General features: G+C 35.7%; 2 protein-coding genes across 2 annotated transcripts in view; one reads left to right on the forward strand and one right to left on the reverse strand.

Moving 5' to 3' along the window:
• Window positions 1-18,487, forward strand: part of RALYL (RALY RNA binding protein like) — a 706,869-nt gene that overhangs the window by 116,608 nt on the left and 571,774 nt on the right. The gene's annotated exons all lie outside the window — the stretch shown is intronic.
• Window positions 1-18,487, reverse strand: part of LOC131396641 (uncharacterized) — a 137,869-nt gene that overhangs the window by 116,301 nt on the left and 3,081 nt on the right. The window lies entirely within an intron of this gene.

The raw sequence follows: 18,487 nt of genomic DNA on the forward strand, positions 1-18,487 counted from the left end.
TGCTTATCTGGTTGAGGGAGAATGCTACCTCACAAAGCTTTCACAGTGTTTTGGGGTGGGGGAAGTTAAAAGTCAGAATTTGTTGAGAATTGGAATTTTGATTTAAGGTGAGTCTCCAAAGTGGGAGAAGGATTGATTAAAGTTGAGTAAGGATAAGGGTACAACAGTCCAGGATTGGTTTAAGCAGCAAGGTAAGGATTGTGAAGTGAGTGATTCAACTGCCTGTCGATGGTTTCCATTGAAGAGATCTTTAGGGTAGTTCCTATAATGAAGAGTCAAGCCATCTGCTTGGGCAAGAGACTCCTGGAGAAAGAGTCATGCTAACGAAGGCAGAGCAGGAGCAAATCCATGTTAATAAAGACAGTAGGTGTGGTTTTGGTTCTCAGTGTGCAGGCTGAGTGATTGACGAAGGCCAAATCTTCTTTGTTCCTCTTAGATGCCATTGTCCTGTGTTGAAGGTTGCATAATATATGAAATAGCCTTGTTAAATTCATAGTCATATTTACACAAAGCAATTTGCCAGAACTGTACACTGCATCCCATTTCAGGGTAGTGTTCTTTGCAAACACTATCTGTCCCACATAAAGGTCTCCCATATGGATCTAAGAATCCTTGTGTCATTTGGAACTTGACCTTGTTCTTCGCCTTGTTTGGTCCTGCTGATGACAGAAGGGACACTTTCTCTGGGACAAAATCAGACAAAGAAGTTTGCATATCTGAAGCGTGGTAGCATGAGCTATGCTTTCTTCTCCAGCTGCTACCAGGAGACTTGGAGCTGATGGGCAGAAGCCACTGAGGTGGGAAAGCAGTGCTGGCTCTCCTGACTGGTGGCAATATAGGTATTGTCCTCAGGGAGGGGACAGGACAGGTGGCTTCAGAATGTCCACGAAGCGGATTTTTCATGAAGTTGTGTTTGCGTGACAAGCATGCATCCTTTTTTACTATATGTGTCTTTCAAGTGACTTGAAGAGGTATTATCCTCAGAACCATAACTTAGCATCTACTACTGGCTGAATGGATGTTTCCTACAGAGGTAGTAATTATTCAAGGTGTGGAAATTTCCCTAATGATGAACTCAGATCAGAGAGTTCAAAGTCAAAAGATTCCCAGGCAACCAGAGTATGGTCTTAGTGAGCCATGCTTTTAATCTCATACTATATCCCAGGATACATCTTTCCTGGGGCTGTGACATCTTACCCTGTTCTGCACATTCATTTTCACCTTCCCTTGAGAAGGCCCCAGGCTCCTTCTGTTAATTATTCCATCCAGTTTCCAGAGCTCTGCATGCAAAAATATGGCATGCTGAATCACCAGAAATCCTCTTTTATCCATTCCTTAGGGAAGGAGACATTCTTCTCTTGCATTTCTTTGACTGAGAGGTACACCATTAAAGAAACATGTAGGAAAAATTAAATGTGCTCCAAACTTACCTGGTTCTTCTGAAATCTAAAGTAATCGGTAGTTTCTTTTGCTTAAAAAAAATCAATCAACTGGGTAATGAGCATCTGGTAGTGACACTCACACACTACTGCACAACTAAATGAACATGTAATGTTGATCAGCTGATTATTGTACTTTGATTTGTTGCCTAAAGAGTCTTACAAATGTTGGCATTGTTGCTTTTATGGAGTAGATGTATATCTTATGGGAGGGCCTTTAAGTAAGCAACTTAAATTCTACGCACGACAGTGTGGAAGAAATTGGAAGACTGTGGATAAATGTGTTGTCAGATTAGAATTAAGAGAGTACAGGTAATTTTTACTTTGTATGGTAATGCAAGACCATAAAAATGACTGTGCAAGCTGAAACTATGCAAAGCAAGCTTAGTAATCCACAGGGAAAATTATGATTGCTCTGTGATCTTTAAATTTTTGTCAAAACATCAAAAACTCTCTTACTCTAAGTTGTAAATGTATAAGGAAATAAAAAACTGCGAAACTAATGTTTATTTAGTATACTGTAATTTAAAATATTAGAAACATTGAGAATTAAAGTGTTTTATTTCTTTTAAATAACTTATTATAGTTTGAAAAGTATTTGCCTTCCTCTTCTCATCATATAGCTTATGATACTGAGTGAACATCTTTTCTCTGCCTTGGCAAATTGTCATATTCCTTTCTAAGTCTGGATCAGGATCCAATATTTTATCCATTGCACTTGCCATATTGTAAAATATATCTGAGAGTTTCTTTATCAGAAGCTGGGGACTGGACTATCCGAGAAGGTCAATGGGAAACCATTTAGGGTTATATGTAGGCAGAGAAATGAGATAAGCAGCTTTGCATTTTTATAAAGGTATCTGTGCAGCATTTTAGAAAATTGAATGGTGTTGAGGAGGGGCACTAGGGTCTGGAGGGGGTTTAATTATGAATCAAATGGGAGACAGGAGAGAGGGAAGAAGAATTAATTAATGCAACATATAAGGCTTAAACAATAGAGTATATGGACATGCTGTGCATTGAGGCAGGAAACTTAACAGGTTTGTGTAGTAAAATGATTGTAGGGTCATTTGGACCCCCGGAATTGATATGCATGAACTGATTTTACAGGAATGAAGTGGGTTTGGGAATTCTGGAAAGAAGATATTTTTCTGCCAAGATTCTTGTGGGGAGTGTCAGGGATGATGGAGAGACAGGGTATCTGCTTCTTGACTCTGCCCTAATGACCAGGTCAAAGCCTTAGGGAAAAAAAAGGAGGTCTGTAAATAAAAGTAAAACATGCTTTTCCATGAGGGCCTCAATGACACAGGTATCAATGCTATAGTACCCAGGTGACTGTGTTGCCAGGGTTTGGGTTAGCAGTGTTCTCACCATTCCTCTGTGAAATAAAATCTGGCTCTGGCGCAATGAGAAGTGAAGTCAGCATGTTTGGCTGCTTAAGGGTGAGCAGCTTTTGGAAAACAGGAAAGCACCAGGGGGAGGGGACACTGTTCTCTAAAGAGCACTGGCAGGAGACCTTGCTGGAGGGAGTCCTCCAGCTTTCTTTGAGGCAGTGAGCTTTCATAAGGATGCTGGAGCACAGGAATAAGAAATGACTAGTAAAGAACTTCTATCGGACAGCTGAAGGACTCTCAGAAATAATTTGGAAGACTTTGAGATGGGGAATCTTAGGTCTTGTACATATGTAGGTGGGAGTCTGTGAACCAGAGAAATTGAATATCAATACTAGTATGATTTCATTTTTACCAACATTCTGTTGAGGTTAGGGAACATGCAGGGTACATTTTCACTAGTAATAATACATTAAATTATTCTCTACATGTATCTGTCTCTTTTACTAAACTGCAATCTGGTGGTTGACAGAGTGACATATTGATGATTCTTTCTTTGTAATAACACAGACCTGGCACTAGAAACAAAATAAATAAATGCTAGCTCAATGAATGAATAAATGAATGAATTATAGACATAATATATAGTTGTTATTCAGATTACGTTACTTATGTTGGATAAAATGTGTTGTCTATCATTTACCCTGCTTAAGACTAAACTGTGTGAGTTAGAATTTAGTAATGAAGAGATGCATTACAAACAATACAAAAAACATTTCCAAATAACATTTAATAGCTTTACAAGTGTGTTTTAATGAACTTTAAAATGTAGCTTCCCCTGTAATTGCTGACAACTGTGTGGTTGTAGGTTGAAGATCAGGCATGCTTATCAGAGGTTCTATTGACTTATACTCGTTCTATTTATTGATTACTTAATTAGTTTCCAAGATAGCTAATCAGAGAAAGATGTGGGTATTTAGGAGTCTTTCATTAAACCATGCTAAGAAATTTAAAACAGAAATGTGTGACCTGAAACTAAAGCTTAGTAACGGCAGAGCTCCTGAGGACCCTGGATGTAATGTAACACTCAGTCATGAGTAAAATAGTTACAATTTAATATTTCTATTTTCTTCTTCAGAATAACAGTGTTTTCTTTTTGGTCCTTTGGATGGAGAAAAATATCGCCTGTACACATCTATGGTTGTATGAGTATTTCAGTTTCCATCTGAATCCTAGATTAGCAGAAGTAAATGCACATTTCTATGGCCTATATATATATTAAACATATGTAAGTTCTGACACTTTTTCTTTTCATTAGAAATATATTGGTAAAATATGAAATTCATCCTGTCTTTTTCATGTTTTAAAGTTGTATTTCTAAATCCAAATCAATTTTGTATTTCTGTTCAGCTATTTACTGACATAATATAATATGTTAGTGAAATCCTTTACCTACCAATTATTTAACTTCAGTTACCTTCTTTTGAAAATTTCTCTCCCTCTTTTTTAAATCAGTTCAAAACCACTAGCATTTTAAAATCTTATTCTTCTCTGTTCTATGTCAAATGAATTCCCACAAATATTTTACGCTATTTTTGAAAAAAGGAGCAACTTCTAATTTTCTACTCTCTTACAAGCACACAAGTTTTAAAAGAAAAGTCATAAGATTATTTTGCTTCTTCAATGTTAGTGTGGATTTTATTAGATGGTTTGCTGCCCTATTTTTCTTAATATTAGAGTTAATCACAAGAAATCAGAATAGATGAGGTTGTACAATAATGAAAGCAGAATGTTAATGGTGTGTGATTAACTTGAGGTTTGAACTATGTACACTGAGATAAGAACATTTATTCTAGAGAATTCTAGATGCTGACTTGACTGTGGTAAACTCATTAAACAATTTCTCATCTGGGAATTTTTATGGACTAGTGATGAAGGCTTTTATTGTCAAGTCACATTGTTTTTTTATTAAAACTATTTTTCATATGACTTTTAGAAAACAAAAGTTACAGAGCTGATTTGTGCAAAGTACTTGCACCTAAAAGAATGAGAAATTGAGATGATGAAACTAGAAGATAGCTTTAGTTTTTCTGTTTTAAGCTTAAAACCTAGGAGTTATATGAACTATTGAGTTAAAAAAAATGCCACTCATTTATTCATTCTTTCATGCAAGCATATAACCAATATTTATTAAGCATATAATATTTGCTCATGTGAAAATCAAATCAGAGATCATTTTGTTTCAGGGTAAATTGTTTTCATTTAAAAATTCTTAGCACGGAGTAGTAATACCTTTAGCTCTCACTGATTCCTTCCTTTTTTTTTTTTTTTTTGTGAGGAATATCAGCCCTGAGCTAACATCCATGCCAATCCTCCTCTTTTTGCTGAGGAAGACTGGCCTTGAGCTGACATCTGTGCCCATCTTCCTCCACTTTATGTGGGACGCTGCCACAGCACGGCCTGACAAGCAGTGCATTAGTGCGTGCCCGGGATCCGAACCCGGGCCACCAGCAGTGGAGCGCACACAGTTAACCGCTATGCCACAGGGCCAGCCCCACTGATTCCTTCCTTTAATAATTCATCTAGTCATTCAGCTGATATTTATTCAGCAACAGATGCTCCTTTACATAAAATAAGAAACAATATGTTCAGGAATTGGGGAGATGAAAAATACATAGTTATTTAGGAAATATGAATAAGCTTTAATTTAGTGGAATATATACGGGGGCAATTAGGAAAAAATCTGTATAGATTTAATTGCGTGAAATGTGAGGAAGGAGAACAGAAATTGCGTGACAAACAAGCAAATGAAAAAAATTTACGTTTTCCAATTTCCTTGAATTATATCCATTTATTTTCTTTTATTTATAGATAATTTAGGAGCATAAATTGGATTCATAATGTGTCATTTGTCATATAGTTTATTAAAAAGCTTGTATTCTACCTTCTAAACACATTCCTACTCTTCCTCCATTAATGGTAAGGAAACTACACTTGTTGGTAATTGAATATAATAGTGACCATTCATTCTAGGAAGTAACATAGTCTCCTTTACTGAATAGTTCATCACCAGTGGGATGATTTGGGTTGGGAAACTGAAGGTAAAGTAAAATGTTAATGTGAAATGACGAAAGGCTTTCTACAACTGTAGGGGAAGAAAACAGAAGAAAAACACGTAGCTCCGGTGTCTTAAGGCAAAGAGATTTTCAAAAACTAGTAACCTTTATCAATGGCAAAAATTATTCCAACATTGTTCAAAATGAAACTTAGATATCTATGACTATGCCTAAATTGGATTTCTTAAGCAAATATTTTGGCTGTGATGAGTTTTTTGGGACACTTATAAATGATAAATGAAAAGAAAAAATAATGTTTCTAAAGTTAGATAGTTGATGGATCTGCTAGCTATGTTGATTCTGGAGCCCTGTTTACTTGGCTAAGTGTTTTCAGACCATCTTCTAACAAGTATAGCTCAAGCTTTGGTGTTGTAGCGGATACGGTGGCGCTCCTCCTTGACCCTTCTTTAGGGCGAATGTGCCCATCCCCAGTTGCCCGGAGTAGCAGGGGCATCTCACTTCAACTTCAGGAAACTGCCTGGGCCAAGGTTAAACCTCCTCTCAGGGGACAGCCTCTAGCCAGCCACTGACAAGCTGATGCAGGAACACAAAGGCCTGGCCCCTTGCCTCAATTCAGGACAACTTTGAAGAAACTACCACTGCCTGACAGTGAATAGCAGGGGAAGTGACCGCTCAGCCTAAAGGATGTGAGGATTAAGGGTCTTGGACAAAGATGAAGGACAAAGCCTTCCCATAACTCTAGGAGACTTGTTCTACAAAAGCAGAATCCTTACTTATCCTGAGGAGAGCAAGGTGAATTACTAGAGTTCTCTGCCCTGGTGCTTAAGATCAGGATCAAGAAAACTGGGGAGAGACATTGTAAATTACCCTGAGGGAACTTTTTCCAGTCTTAGTGCGTTCATCATAGAACGTGGAAAGAGACTGTCTGAAAGCCTTCTAGTTCCTTCTATCTTGAGTGGATGTGAGAAGAGTGACAAGTTCTATCATAGTAACTTTGTGAACAAGGCCGACTTAGCTAATTCCTTCAGAGGCAGCAACTGAAGCTTGAGGCCGCTAGTGATTGGAGGACTCACGTTGGCAGCCGCCAAGATGTTTTACAGTCAGTACAGAGGTAGGAACCGTGATCTTTCTGTGAGTCAGGATGAACCCCTTTTGGGAATTACACTGTGCATTTATAGGGAGAGTAGACTTGCCTTTCCTCCTTCCTTCTGATGCAGCCACTTGTGGGTACACTTCACCCCGTCTATAATGTAATAAATCAATCTTAGTCTAAACCCACCTGGACAGGCATCTTTGCTTTAAAACCTGGGAAAATGCAAACAGCGGGTCTTCACTGAGTATCATGAGTCAGGGCTCAAATGGAGAGTTAAACTGGATCCTACAGAAAATTAAAGAGAGATTAGAAAGTCTTCCTTCCCTTCTCAATTCTAGTTTATGTGTTTTTACTCTTCACAGCCAAATTTTTAAAAACGCATAACTATATATATATGTAAATTAAATTCCTTCATTGAGTAAAGTAGTATTAATTAAAAATGACATTCAGGACAAATATTTCTTCTTTCTCCTTATGAAAATTACTCAAGTCCAGAAGGAGAATAGAAAAAACCTTCTAATTATATTTTTGGTGACAGTAAGTTAGACGGGCTGCCAACACGTGCAGAGGGAGAAGAGGTGAATGAGGAAGAAAGAGGAGTGGGGACCCTAAGGCCACACGTCTCAGAAAGCCAATCAGTTCACTCTTCAAAGATGCAGAGCACGTTCTGAGACGCAAGACCAGATCCTTTATTTGAAGAGGTCAAAATGGGGTGCATTAGCTTGAGTCAGGAATCTCCCAGAAGATAGTTTGTTTCCTACAAACAGAGAGTGGGGATAAATAAAGAATATGTACTCAAGCCACGTTTTTAGGAAAAAGTCTGTCTCCATAGCAGGGGAAATAAGGAAGTCCTTTTGTGAAAAAAAAAAAAATAGTTGCTTCTCTCCATTAGCTGTTAAGAAGTAAAGGCTAATTGAACTCAAAACTCTGGGTCAAGAAAAAAAAATAATCCCACTTATCGTGGACCATAACTCTGATGTCTCCTGAACACAAACCACATATAAATGGATCTGCAGGGAAAAACTCAGAAACTTAAAGGATGAGTAATCAAAAAGGAATCAAGAAAATGTCTATACAAAGATTCTATAAGAAAAAAACCCCCACAATGAAATGAAGATAAAAGGCAGAAAACAGAAAAAAGAATACTTACAAAAAATAAATATGGCCACATAGAAGATAAAAATTTTAACCATTGTGCCAGAAATTTAAAAATCTTATGCATCTATGAGCAAGTATCAAATGTAGAGAAACAAGAGCTCACGGAATATGTGGAAAGATGAGAGACCTGTTATTATTACGTCTTAAGTCTGAAAATCTGCAACAGTCTTCCCTCCCTCCCAGGTTTTTTCATGCCGTTGATTTGTTGAATGCTGGCACTTTCTAGGTCTTTTCCTCAAGTGGTCAACAGAAGGTTTCAGACAATGAGCAAATGGTCCTTAAATGGTTTGTTGACTACAGATGTCCAGTCATGCCACCCAGAGTAAGGAAGAAGGCACTCTACTTTTCCCATAGTTTATTCATGGTAGGCAGTGAAGCTGTAGCAACCGCCACCAGCCAAAAGTCATTGTGAGAGGCTGGTGATTGTATTAACTCCATGGATTTTAATGATGCATCCCAATTTTAGAGATGTTAAAATGTGAAAAAAATGTGCATCTTAAAATTGACAGAATATATTAAAATGAACGGTCAAAACCAAGAAAAACATCTGTGATATAAATAAACAAAAATGAGTTACGTATAACTGTTAAAAGAAAAGAAAAAGAATGTTGTGTGTGATCACAAATCAAAGCCCAATTTTGTCCTTCCAACAACACATACTTCTATATTAAAGTGATTCTTAAAGATAGATAATATAAGCATGATAAAAAATCATGAGCAAAGATAGACAAAACAAATGCCAATAAACAGATATCAAGGGTTGTGACCATTATACAAATGTTGAATTAAGGCCAATAACTAACTGCTAATTGACATACAATTACAGTGTAAAGTATATATGACACAATGAAGGTAAAGCACTTACAATTATTTTATAAACAAACAATATAGCATAAACATCTGTAAAAGCAAAAACCATAGGAGATAGAATTAAATAGAACAGAATCACATTATTAGTAGAAAACTTTAATTTACCTGGCTCAGTCCATGATAAGTTAAACAAAAATAAAGAATATCTAAATAATGTAATTAGGTAGGTGTATTAAGTTAATATTTCTATACTGCTATAACCTAAAAAGATCAAATATACCTTCTTTTTAGTATCAATGGAAAATTAATAGGGATTGATAACATCTTAGATTATAAAGAGTCTCAATTAGAAAAAACTAGTAGTGCAGAAAACATTCTCTAGCACATCAAAACGAGAAATTAATAACAACATTAAAAAGTAAAAGACTTGGACCACTTTGATATTAAAAACAAAACATAGTCTGTAAAAAACTCCTATTTGAAAAGTAACTAAAATAAAACATTGTATGGGCTGGCCCTGTGGCTTAGCGGTTAAGTGCTCGCGCTCTGCTGCTGGCGGCCCGGGTTCAGATCCTGGGCGCGCACCGACGCACCGCTTCTCGGGCCATGCTGAGGCCGCGTCCCACATACAGCAACTAGAAGGATGTGCAGCTATGACATACAACTATCTACTGAGGCTTTAAGGGGAAAAAAATAAATAAATAAAATCTAAAATAAAAAATAATAATAAAAAAATAAAACATTGTAGATATTCTAGAAAATAATAAAATGAAAATGCGCAGTTGGAATAAAGGCAGCATAACTCAGAGACATATTCACACACACATTTATATTGGTAAAAAACTAAAAAGAAATTAAATAAATTAAGCATGTAATTTATGAAAAAAATGGACTTATGAAAAGCAGGAAACATTAATAATGGTAAGATTGGGAAATGAATTGAAAAAAAAAGAAAAACAATAAAACTTCTTAAAAAGAGAAATCTCAAAGCTAGTTTTTTGAAAGAAAAAGAAATTAAAACAAATTAAAACAAGAAAAAAATTAAGCAAAATGGAAGAATGCACTGTGACCAAAAATAAATAAATAAACAAATAAATAGATACCAAGGGGGAAATAATCATACACAGAGATGAAAATTTTAATATACACATATATTATTTACACATACATATTTACATGTATTGTTGCATGTATATTACATATTTATATATCTGTATATAATAGTGTTTTTCAGTTATACAGTCATCATCTCTGCAAATAATGATCAGTTAACTGGAAAACACATCAAGAAAATAAACTGAAAAGTTATTATAAACAATAAAAGAATTTAGCAAGTAAAATAAATAACTTTTTCTATTCACAAACAACATTGTTTAAACATAAAATGGTAGAAAAGACTCCTTTTTACTCTACTAGTAAAACCAGAATACTATAAATATACCTATAGAAATGTCTAAGACCTAGATGAAGGTTATTCTATGTACCTGGAAGATTGAACTTCCAAAAGAGCATTTATTATCTGTAAATTAGTCTCTGAAATTCACATGATCCCAGTAAAATACCATGGGGATTGTTTTCGTAACTGATGGCATAATTTCTAAATAATAAAAACAGAATAAGTAGCTAAAAGAAAAAAATCTGAAAATGAAGAGTAATGAGGCAAAACTAGCCTTACTAGATATTGAGATTTATTTTAAACTTCAATCATTTGAGAAATGTGGTACTATATATATATATATATATATATGCATAGAGAGATTCTTGGAACAACAGCAAAAACAAAAACAGGAATAGAGCAAATACGTATGGGGATTTAGTATAAAAATAAAAGTGAAATTCAAATCTGATGGATTATGCAATAAATGATGTTGGGACAATCTTGTATCTACCTGGAAAAAAATAAATTAGGGACCATATGTAATACCTTAAACCTTCAGCATTCCAAATTGAGCAAAAAATATATATATAATGAAAAGAAATAAGAAACCAGAAAAATATTAGAATAAAATTGATTATATATACACATATATGTATTATAACATGTAAATGTGTGTATACATATATGTACGTACAAGGCTTTTGTAAGTATGATACAAAACTCAAACCCAGTTAAAAACATATGTAAAAGCATTTAAAAAAAATTCTGCAGACACATTACCATAAGCAAAATACAATGACAAAAATTACAGACTGTGATATATATTTTTCTAAGATATATATATAGAGAGAGCTTAATAAGTTGGTAAGAAAAAGATGAAAAAATCAGTAGAAAAAATAGGCTAAAGATATGACCAAACAATTCAGAAAAAATAAATAGCTCTTAAACATCTCAAACGGCTTCAAAATCACTCTCTGGCGTGTGGTTTTGAAGAGGCAGGTGCTTCATGCATAGCTGGAAAGCACTGTGGCAGCCGTTAGTGAAATTACCATGCACATCTAAGAATTTTCCTGTGGATACATTCCCATGTGTATAAGAGGGTATAGATTAAAATTTATTCACTTAATATTATTTGTGATAATGAAACATTATCACATGTATGTTTAGTAGTTTTATACCATCTATATAAAACTCCTTGTATAAAAGGGAGGCAAAGAATACTTATACATATTTGTTGAATATGCAAAAATATATACCTAGATTTATATAGAAGAGACTGATACAATTTGCAACTGATAGGAAGAGGAATTACAATTCTGAGAGAGAATGGTATGCTGGGAGACAGTTCAGTGAGTGCCTTTTTTGTACCTCCTGAATTTTGAACCAGGTCATTGCCTTACCTTAAACAAAATAGTGAAAAGAATTTCAGAGGAATCTAAGCATCAATCAAAATTGGTTGAATTAGCTGCCCGATTTCTTGTTAATCTAAGCCCAGTCAAATAGACTTTGCTTATTAAAGTACAATGAGCATTCCTGTAACCCTTTTATGGACGGTAACCCAAGAGCAGAGGATAGTCCATTAGCTGCATAGTTTATAGCCAATTCTAAATATTTAATCTGAGTGAGAAATTGACTACATTCTGCTGTCCCACTGCCTGGCAAATTTTTTTTCTGAATCAAGGACACAAATATTAAAATTGTATAGAATATCTCCTTGAATTTTTAACTTTCATGAAAATCATAGGTTGCCTTGATAATAGTTCATTAAAAGTTGGAGTAAGACTTGGCATTTAGCACATCTGATGCTCTTCAGTCCAATTACTTGGCGAAAATATAAGGAATCTAATACTTTGTAAAATTACTATTTTCAGTTTGGGGAATTGCACATGAGCGTGAGTACTGACGTATGTAAAACTTGTGTCTTCCACTTTTCGTTAACTAAGGCCCAGATAATCATACATTTAGGAAGTCCTTTAACCTCATGTTTCTATCAGAATTTTACCAAAGCCGTCTTTACTCTGATTTCCCAGAAATTACTATTACTTCTCTTGCTAATCAATTTACTCTTTGGTACCTCCATCCTAAGTCTGCCTAAATGCCTGGTTTGCAATTACCATTTTCCGTTTACAGAAATTCTGGCTGAGAAAGACATGGAAAAGTACTGGTGGTGTTCCTTTCTGTAACAATGTTTCGTGAACTTGGGAGCATTCATTAGACTTCTCTCAAAAAGTATGTGTGTAATATCATGCTCAAAAATGAGAAAGATAAATTTTACTTCTATAAGTTTTGTCAATTATTAACGTTTGTGTTAACATTTTATTAGTTGATACAGAAAATTAGGTAGGAAATTAAAAAAGGTCATTTTTAGCCATTACACGTGGGTTCTGGCAAGTATGTTAAGGGTAAAAGCAAAATCTTAGTGATTTATTATTTTGTCCTATATCCTGTCTACTGTTTGCTTAAACATTGTTAAATTTAACTGTAGTTGTTTTCCTAGTGTCTCTATTTATTTTTTATTTCAGCATGTTCTCATTCTGTACCCGTAAATTCAGTGATTTAAAGTCAGCATCTGTCAAGAATTTGAAATTTAAGAGACTACCCTTCTGTACATCTAGAATCTTTATCAATCTCTATTCGGACTGGGTGAAAAATAGGCACAGAGAGGGGCCTCCCTATTTCAATAGAAAAAATAATTTACTAAACCCTTTTTAAATAAAACATAATTTGAAGTTACTAGAGAGCTTCATTTTGTGTGTGTGTGTGATCATTTGCTAAGCACGATTTTAGTTATGGATCTGATTAGTTTTGAACAGCACACGTTAATTAAAATTTAATAACACTTCATTTAATTAGGTTAGGTATTCTCAACAGCACTCCAAAGCTAGATTTTATGATTCATAGAAGCAAAAATACCCACTTCTTACTCAACATAATCATCACATGTTAAAAGAGATATAGTGGGAACAGCAGGGATGAAGCACATACAAATCAGTACCAAATATTATTTTGTGATATTTTAGCTACACGTCACCCTTAGCTCCTAAATTAACTCATCTTTCATAGTGTAAGATACAGTATGAGATTGAAAACACTGTGTTAGATGCTGGGGGCAAAGCAAAGATGAATAAAACAGCCTCTGACCACAAGGATATTAAATCTAGTAGGATTAAACAAAAGGAGTTTTATGATGGCACGTTAGAATTTCCGAAGTAGAGGCTCTGTAATTCAGCAGTGGAATGTGGGTTTTTCCCATCTTGCTGCCCTGTTATCTTGACCTTGTTTTCTTGTTCCTCATGATGTCAAGATGGCTGCCTTCGTTCTGGGGTCGTGTGGCAAGGTTTGTGGAAGAGGGGAGGAGGAGAGATGAGATGTGCTTTTTTAGCAATGAGGAAATATTTTCAGAAGCCCTCAGGCAGATTTCCCATCATATCGTGTCGGTCAAAATCATGCCACACCCTGTTTCTAAACTAATAACTAACAGAGGGAGTGGGTTTGCCCTGATGGGCTCACTGAAGCACGTGGTCCTGTCAAGAGGGGTTTCAACTGAACAAAATTCAGGCCTGTGCTAGTGAGGAGGAAAGGGAAAGGGGATGGATCTTGTGTAGGTGACTATCAGTGTCTGCTTTCTTACTGACAGTTTTTGAGGGGAGCAGTGTCATGTCAGAACCGTGCTTTTTGTCTTGGCAAGTGAAGTGTAATTTGGCACAATTAGAAAAGCACAGTCCTAGTTTCATGGAAGTCGGCTATTTTATGCTCTCTTTTCTTCTTTCCTTCCTTTCTTTCATTGATTTCAATTATTAAATATTTATGTCTATCACAAATCCTTGCCTTTTTTCCTCTTAAATATCATTTCACTTCATCTTGACCTTAGTCTGTTACCATTATTTCTTTTGTAGACAACCAAAATAGCTATAAAACGTTACCGTAATCCACTATCAACCTCCTGCGATAGAAGTGGCTACATCATTTGTAAGGCAAGAAGATGCAAGGCTTTTTTCCAGAAATTATTACATCTTTAATATGGCAACAGCAGAGCATTAAGCCAAGCCTGTGGCCCTGTGGAACTGCGCAGGCCACATGGCCATGAAACTGGTCCAGCTTTACAGTTTGTTCTCCTTCGTATCCCCAAAGAGATCTTTCCTATTGCTGCTAGGATGAGAACCTACATCCTTATATGAGCTAACTCTTACCAGCCTAATTCTCCATCTCCATCTACAACGTGCTAGCTCCTACTCTTAACTCTCTGGTCTCCAGCCATAGTATTATTTTCTTTCACTGCCCCTCTTATAACCATGTCGCTGGACATTTGCACATGCTATTCCCTCTGCCTGCCCCTCCGTTGCTGTTTATCTTTCAACTCATACCATTCATCACAGCCTCTTAAAAACTTCACTGGCTTCATAATTGTGGAAAACTTCTATCATGGGGTGCTCCTCTGTTGTAGCAATTGTAACATTTATAAATAAATGTATCTTTTTTTTTGCACCCTTTAATTTTGTTTTTACCACCTTACTGGCCGTCTGGTCAGGAAGATCAAATGTTTTTATTTGTTGATTAAAACCTTGCTGCCTTGCACAGTACTAGGCATATAAAAGGGTCTGAATAAATACTCAGCAATTGAATGGCAGTGTGGGCGTGAGGAGAAGAGAGTGGAGAACAGGACAGACCCAGTTTTTGCCATCATGATGTTTATGGTATAGACAAACTAACAATGAGATTCTACGAAGCTAATATATCAGTTTCATTATCTGTAATATTTTTAAATATTTTAAATTAAGTCAATGAAAGATGGTTTATTAGTATTTTCCTCTTTGTGAAATCTTATAGTTTTTATTTGTGAGAATAGAATGGCCTGCCAACATGTGTTGGTTTTGTTACGGATAAAACTGTTCTGCTCAGGAACGGCCATTAACAGAGTTAAGTGAATTGAAGTGCTTAGCACACTCTGCACTGATGCTCCACCAAGAACTGTTTTCTTAAGTGAATTTGAAATATACATATGCTTCCCCATGTGGCTGAGTGTCAGCCAATTATACCATTGCATCAGGAGCAGGAACATGGTGTTTGTGTGGGTATCTGGAAGAAGGTTCATCTCCCTTCTACATTCATAGGATAAGAAGATTAGTTCCACTTATATTTAAAATGGAGAAATTGTTATGTTTACTCATAATGCTAAGGCTGTCTTAAGTCAACTGGAAAGAATTTGTCAATATTTTGTCATGATACTGTGTCTTCATAATGAATATAGATGGTAAAGTTTTTCTGAAAATGTTTGACTTTTCCAAAGGGTCAGATTTGGCCATTTGTCTGAGGTAGTTTTAATACATCTATTAGGAAGACTCTAAACTGCGTTTATGTGGTGAATAGCTGACCAAGGGCACAACCTTCTCTCCTGCTAAGAAGTTGGAAGGGTTATGTTCCTTTTCATTGTCTGTGATAGCAAGGCAGAGGGAGGGCTGCCTTAAGTTCTTGGGTTGTGGCAGATGCCAGCAGACATGCTCCGAAGTCCTTTGCTGGTCATCTTTTAACTTCCCATTCCTTTAATCATAGCTAGGAGACAGGTCTTGTAGAAAGTTTTGATATTTTACAAATGTAAGTAAAGCTTTTATTAACATTTTTTGAGTCATTGGTACATAGAAAAAGCTTAGAAAATGTGAAGCTATTTGAGGTGAAGAAACACGTTTTTTTTCCATCCTTTCATCACTTAAATATATTAGAATGTGTTCCTGTTAAACTTCCAAGGAAAATGTATCTTTTGAACTGTGTTAGTCATAAAAGAAATTTTTTTCAAAGGTACAAATTCTCTAAGGTAATTTGTGAAAATGGAATTCAAACATGTGACTACTTTTGTTCTCTTTCTTGTTCCACAATTTATTTTTAAATATATATGTAAAATTCTTGCATTATACTTCAAATACATAAATGGTGTCAGTATACATAAGACTTTAAATAAAATATTTTTCATTTTAAAACATAAGCTGGGTAAATGCTTTCTCCAAATTCGAATTCCAGTGTTTATAGTGGAAATTCAAATTTCTGTAGAAGTATTGGTTTTATAGGAAAGCACACACATATATCAAAGTCATAATAATGATATCAGATTCAGATTTACTATATTTTGCTTAGGTTCTTCGTGAAATGCATAATACCAACTGTAATATGAAATAAAGCTTAGACATTCTGAGCTCAACGTTTTCCTGATGCATTCAGTTTGCCATTCCCCTCCCCACTCTCTCTCTCTCTGTATATATATATATATATGTGCACCATATATACCTACACGTGCTTATGTATATATGGTATATACATATATATGTGTGTGTATGTATATATGGGTGTATATGTATGTGCCACATACATATATATATAGAGACAATACACACATGCAAAAAAATCTATATCCCACTCACAATTTATTTCACTGTAGTAAAGTTGTGCTCCATACATAATTATAAATTTATATACATATTTGTCTTGTGTGTTGGCTACATAACACACTTAAATGCAAATACAAAATATGTAGAACTTTATATTTGTGGTTGCTTTTGAAGTCAAAATGAAATGGAGTTTATTCGTGGGTTCAGCAAATGGTTACTTAATATCTGCTACGTGTGGGAACACAATGACCTTGTTCCTACTGTTGGTATCCAGGCTTCTTTTCTCCCAGTGCCTTTCTGTGTATCTATTTTTTTGTTTGACTTAAACGAACTAGAGTTAGAAAAATAAAACATGATTTTATATTCTTCATGGTTCCAGCTAAGATTATTAGGAAAATTTTATTGCTTTTTACGATAAAAAGCTCTGATTATTGGCTAACTTAAGAACTTCCAGGAGTAAAAGGAAAACTGGTGCCCTGCAGTTTGCCATGAAAGTAAGACTTACTTAGACTTGATGACCTACATGGCACCATTCTTCAACTTCTTTTCATTTTTTGAGATGTCTCAAAATATCTAAATTTACTAATGAAATGTCATTGTTTAAAGAAGATTATCATTTGTATGGCTACGAAAAGCTTTTTCTTGGTACAGTAACAGAGAGAAGAAGAAGGGAAGAAAGGGCAAGTAACGAGGAAAGGAAGAGATTTAAAAGCAGGAATGAGACTTGTGATTTTAACTTCAACGTGTAGTGATCTTGGAAATCATTCCTGCCCTTACAACACCAAGATGCTGAACGACCTGAAAATCAAGGGATTTTCTTGGACACGTCAGAGAACTGAGGTCTTCTGGCAAACTGCCATGCTGAAATCTGGAGAGAGAAGCTAATCCTGAGGCACACCCAAGATCGGCCCACCTGGGGCATAAACTGGTTAAGGAACACTTAAATGGTAGTTTTCGTGAATTGGAGGCTATAGACTAATGTGATTGTGAAAAAGTTCTGAGGGGTACAGTCTGAGGGGGTATCCCCATATTGTCCTGGGTTTTATCTCCTGAGGAACTGAGAAGGATCGTCTCATGGTTCTGGAAGGGAGAGGGGAGAAGTAATTGTTATGAAATATGTCCAGAGCATTCTCCATCACAAAGACCAGCTCTCCAGGGGGAAAGACCTTACTAGAGCCTTGTCCCAAATCGGAAGGGGGTTTCTTCTACCACAGCCCCTCTAGACTTCCGGTGTCACCTGCAGTGGTGGAGGGTACTAAGAAGTCCTTGTGAAGGTCACAGTCTGGGGACATAGGGCCACTAAAAGACTGAGACTTAATCATGAAAATATAGAACTCTTCCCCATCTCCACATCTTACCACTGTGCCAACAGATTTCCAGTATAGTAAAATGTATATATATATATTGCTATATCCAGTATATATATATATATATATATATATATATATATACTGCTATATAGTCTTTATATAGCTGAATTAAAAGGTTATAACTGAAAGGGCTTCAAGCCACAGATTTAGATGTGAAGGAATGGAGAAAGATATGCCGAGCTCAAAAGAAAGCTGTAGCAGCTGTTTTAATTTCAGACAAAGCAGATATCAGAACAAGGAAAATTATCAGTGGTATAGAGAGTACAAAGAAATTCACTAGTTTGTAAGTGACAGAGCCAGGAATCAAAGCCAGAGGCCCTACTTTAACCAAGACATGACTTTGTTGACACTGCAGATATGGGGTTAAGGCTACCTTTTATGAAGCTGAGCTCATATCTAGAATGGTGTTATGAGAGGTTCGGGGATTCGATCGGAGACGTAAAAGACACTTTCC

Source organism: Diceros bicornis, chromosome 33, assembly GCF_020826845.1.
Source record: "Diceros bicornis minor isolate mBicDic1 chromosome 33, mDicBic1.mat.cur, whole genome shotgun sequence".
Taxonomy (NCBI): domain Eukaryota; kingdom Metazoa; phylum Chordata; class Mammalia; order Perissodactyla; family Rhinocerotidae; genus Diceros; species Diceros bicornis.